Source organism: Montipora capricornis, chromosome 4 (genome assembly GCF_036669925.1).
Source record: "Montipora capricornis isolate CH-2021 chromosome 4, ASM3666992v2, whole genome shotgun sequence".
NCBI classification, from domain to species: domain Eukaryota; kingdom Metazoa; phylum Cnidaria; class Anthozoa; order Scleractinia; family Acroporidae; genus Montipora; species Montipora capricornis.
Window position 1 is genome coordinate 22,140,587 of NC_090886.1, and position 5,000 is coordinate 22,145,586.

General features: G+C 41.2%; 1 non-coding gene across 1 annotated transcript; it reads left to right on the plus strand.

The window, feature by feature from the left end:
- The first annotated feature begins 350 nt into the window (after window positions 1-350).
- Window positions 351-423, plus strand: Trnar-ucu (transfer RNA arginine (anticodon UCU)). Its single transcript has one exon. It is a non-coding gene; the product is annotated as a tRNA-Arg (tRNA).
- The last annotated feature ends 4,577 nt before the right edge of the window (window positions 424-5,000 follow it).

Here is a 5,000-nt window from a genome sequence, read left to right on the forward strand (position 1 = left end):
CTGAAGATGTTAAAGTCACGGCATTGAACATGTACAAGTACAAGGAAAGGTTACGTTTATACAAACGTTGGCCGTGTAGCACTTATATTTTAAACAGAGTTAACTGAATAGAGCGTAATGTGAAGTGCTCGATTTGTATCCCATACGAACCATGTGAGCGTTAGCCCTACTGATGGAAATGGGCCCACACAAGGACAGAGAAAAACTCTGACCAGGGTGGGAATTGAACCCACAACCTTCGGATTAGTGCTTCACGGCCAACGTTTGTATAAACGTAACCTTTCCTTGTACTTGTACATGTTCAATGCCGTGACTTTAACATCTTCAGTTCCCCCGGCCTGCTCCCGTCTGACCTTGTAGCTCAGTCGGTAGAGCGGCGGAGATCTAATCCGAAGGTCGTGGGTTCAATTCCCACCTTGGTCAGAGTTTTTCTCTGTCCTTGTGTGGGCCCATTTCCATCAGTAGGGCTAACGCTCACATGGTTCATATGGGATAGAAATCGAGCACTTCACATTACACTGTATTCAGTTAACTCTGTATAAAACTAGTTAGTTACCTTATACAACGTGAATTTTGCATGCCAGTCTGCAAACTCTATAGTGATTCCCTCAAGACTCTGATAGCCATCAATCCCATCCCTGTAAGTCCATATGACATTTCTTGCTCGCTCTTCAAATAGCTGATCACCATGGAGGGGTATCTGTGCAAGAACTGTTTTCTTCTTTTCATTGATTAAACAGGGTACATACTTCTCTTGGTTGTGCTGGAGGATTTGGCCATGTCTCTATAACTATAAAACTAGTTAGTTACCTTATACAACGTGAATTTTGCATGCCAGTCTGCAAACTCTGTAGTGATTCCCTCAAGACTCTCATAGCTATCAATCCCATATGACATTTCTTGCTCGCTCTTCAAATAGCTGATCACCATGGAAGGGTATCTGTGCAAGAACTGTTTCCTTCTTTTCATTGATTAAACAGGGTACATACTTCTCTTGGTTGTGCTGGAGGATTTGGCCATGTCTCCAGCTACATTTGGGTTTTTAAATTGCATTCCCAGAAAACACTAAAAGATGGAAGGTATTGGGATTATTATTTTAACTGGGTAAGTTACCTTTCATGTTCCCTACATTCACCTGCTGTGTTTATTGTTTATTTAACATTAGTAAGTAAATATTGTTGGCGATGTTAAGGAATGTTTTGTAGTTTGATAGGAATTTCTCTCTTTTCCTGCAATTAAACAGTGTAAACCTTTTGTTCTACTCCACACAAAATCAGTGCGCAATATCACGAGGTAAATGATGTTTAAAAAATATAATTCTAACAGAGTTACAGAGTTACACTTTTGAGACATCTCTTTACCTTACTTGTGAGGAATGAGTCTCACTACCACATCTTGGAAGGACTGGAATGGGGGTAAGTACTTTGCAATTTTTCAGCTGACAATAACTGCCCAATTTCTCACACAAGGCGTGTCTGGACATTTCGGTCTGGTAATATCTCTGCCAGCTGAATATCTCCAACTTTTTTTTTACTCCTTTGAGAGTCCAGGGTTGGATCTTGCACTCTGTCCAGAACAGCAAATTGGTGTATCCAGTGGATGAACCAGTTCTTGTGCTGTTGTGATTGCACCCGCGCATGAATTTCATAGTCAATGTTGTCACCAACCAATCTGAAAAGTACGAGAGAGAATGAACATGATTATTTGATGGCACTCAGAATGGAAGATGTGAAAATATTTTAAGTTTTCATTACTTCTTTGCATGTGTGTACTTAGATACTTAAAATCACATTTTCATCGGAACATCAACGTCAGATATCCAAATAATTTTATAGAATATGAATTAAACAGGACCAATAAAGGGGAGAGAATGTTAGTTTGCTTGGATAACGGTTTGAAAAAGTAAGAATGAAATAAAAGCTTACCTGTAAAATGGTAGTTTTGTACTTGCAAGAGTTCCAACAACTGCTTGTAGGCAGTCGGTTGTGTTAACATCTCTCCCTGCTCTCTCCTTTTCTACAACCAGCATAGCTTTCAGTGCTTTGTACCCAATAGCTGAATAGAATTCGTACAATCGAAGACTTTGCTTGCTAACATCAAGCAGTATGGCAATCTGCTTCTGGAGAACTTCTCAGGCCAACATAAGAGTGCTACGATTCTCCACGATTTTGTCCTTCCAAAGTTGCAATTTACCCTCCAATTGTTCGTTCATTTTCTTCTGCATGATGACAATGGAATCTGGAGGCATGCATACTCACAGGCGATTCAAGCGTGTCAAGTCGTCGTGTTTAACACCACTGTGAAATAATATCGTCGAAATTCGGTAATGCGCTGCAGAAGCTTTGGCATTTCTTACGCGAGTTATCGTTGCTGTCGCTAGAGAGTTGACATCTGGGCCACACACTTTTAAAGCATCCTGTGAAACACCACTAGCATCTAGAGCACAAGCAAACCAGATGGGACAGAAAACCCTCACCTCTTCCATGAAGACTTTGAGAAATCAGCGAGTGCGTCCGGATTTCGGGCTTCCAACATACATTCAGACTTAATGTATTCATCAAATTCCTTTGATTCAAGTTTGCACATTCCTTTGGATAGTTCAGGCATAATTTCCTCGTGCTTTAAGATGCCATTTCTTGCTGCAATGTTCTTCACACGTTTTAGTTTGAGAATCTCTAGAATTCTCACAGTCACGTTTCCCGACTGATTAAGATACAAGATTTTTACACCATCGCTCGGAAGATTTTCCACATTTAATTTACTAAGCATCTCGTTTTCCCGTTCCAAACAAGGGGAAGTGTTCTCTATGTTTTTGCCTGCAAAGGCAAGAGACTTTCTTGACCCCAGGGAATTAATACGTACTGATTTGGATTACCTCCATTGCGGACTGACCTTCTCCAGCGTGTCTAAAGTTATTTTGCTTGTTTTAACCAGGGTAGATGACGTTGCAGTTGCTGTCTTCTTGACTAACTGATACAACTGGCCCAAGTTTCGAATCTTACGGCCACATGGGTTGCACACACGATCGGAATATTTCGCAAAATCTTGCATCAACGGCAATCCAACTTGACGGCAAATTTCGCTCAAAACAACATCAAAGCAATCTTTCCATTTCGAGGGTTTGAAAAGGTTCTCGGATGAAGAGTGGCTTGGCCATTCGTGATGAATCCAGAACGTTTTAGTACCGGATTAGTTTTGCTGTTTACACAAAAGTGGACAAATCCGACATAAAACCTTCCCGGTTTGGTCGTGTCTCCGGAGACTTTGAATCCAGAATCAAAAGTGGGAACTTTGAATCTGAAAACTGTTGAATCCGGAAAGTTTTGTCGTGTTAACGATTTTGATCTCGAATCCGGATATTTTTCTGCCTGCGATCTTTTGAGTTTGCAGTAAAACCAAAATGGAGGATCGGGTGCTAACATTGCTTACGGTCTCCGGTTGCCTAATCTTGTTGCAGGTTCAGGCGATAAATTTTATTATGTGTACCGCAAATTATTATCATAAGGAAGTTTAACATCAGCCACACTTCTTCGCCAACGATGTAGATGGCAGGATCGAAGACCAAGACGGTTTTGGGTTAGGCCAGGTTGAACAAGTGCCTGGTGGGACAATATGATGGATAATGCCACGGTAGCCAGCGAATGGAAAGAAAATTTCAGAAAGTCCCACCCTACCTTCATGGAACTTTGTGAAGATCTTAGACCCCTACTTGACAGAAAATCAACTAGAATGAGGCGTCCCATATCAGTTAAAACTCAGATGGCTGTTACTCTTTAGTACTTGTCAGATGAAGGGAGATACAGGAAAGTTGCAAATGCTTTCGGAATTTCTCGGTCATTAGTTTTTATTATTGTAATCATCATCTTCAACATAATGCAGATCGTTGCTCCTGCCTGGCAGGGGCTGCTGTCGAGCCATATACTGTGGCATAAGTGGCTGCCAGTAACTTGGTTGAGATCTCTGTAAGAGGATGCCCATCATACCAAAGGCACTTGATACTGAATGACTCAAATTCTCCATGGCACTTGCAAACCTGGCCATGGTTTGCTGGTACTCTTTATCCATTTGTTTCATTTCAGAAACCATTTCCTTCTTTAGAGATAATTCCTCCTTCATGACAGCTAGGTGCTGCTGATCTGCCGATTTGCTTTTAGTTAATTTACTATCACGTTTCTCCTTTATGTGCTCAATAAGTTTCCTTAACATCTGGAATACCTGCAGTGATATCAATAACTTCAAAGTCTGCAGTGTCCACACCATGCTCCAGGCTTGTAGTTGCAGGACATCCACCCCATATGTTATTGCAAACATCATAGAAAGTCGCCACAGTTCTTCCTCCTCCACCCTTCTTACCAGAGTAGACTGCTTTTTTGTACTTTTTCCTTCTGTCCTTTATTTTGCTCGTCACTCTTTCCCGTGTGAATAGGCTGAGATCATGAGGCAATCCATCTTCTTGTTCATACAAGGTGACGAAGTCTTTTCTGATATGTTCATACTTACTTTTAATGCTCTCCCATTCTAAACCTTCATAATCCTCTAGGGAAGAATATGCACCATCAACTCCAAGTAGAAGTTCAACTTCGTCATCTGTCCAGCTCAAATTTGCCTCAGTGGCATCTGGATCTACTCTAGCCTTCTTTCTTGGCGGCATTTTCACTTTGTTGAACGACGAAACAACACTGACCTTGGTAACCATTCCATCACGAATGTTCCCGGAGTTGTCGCTGTGTGTAAACGGTCAGGAATCGGAATATCCTTTCAGTGTAAATGCTTACGAATCCAAATACTGTAAATTTGATGAATCCAGAACAATTTCCTCTAGTGTAAACGTAGTCTGAAAGAAACTTCACACAGCCTACAATTGTCATTCGCACTCTCCTCGGACATTACAGATGCTCTAGGACAACTCCATAGCTCCACGTGCTTGTGTTGTTGTTTTTGTTGGGAAACGAGAGTTCCGGTTTTGTGAAAAACTCATTTTGATTGGTTACCCACTGATT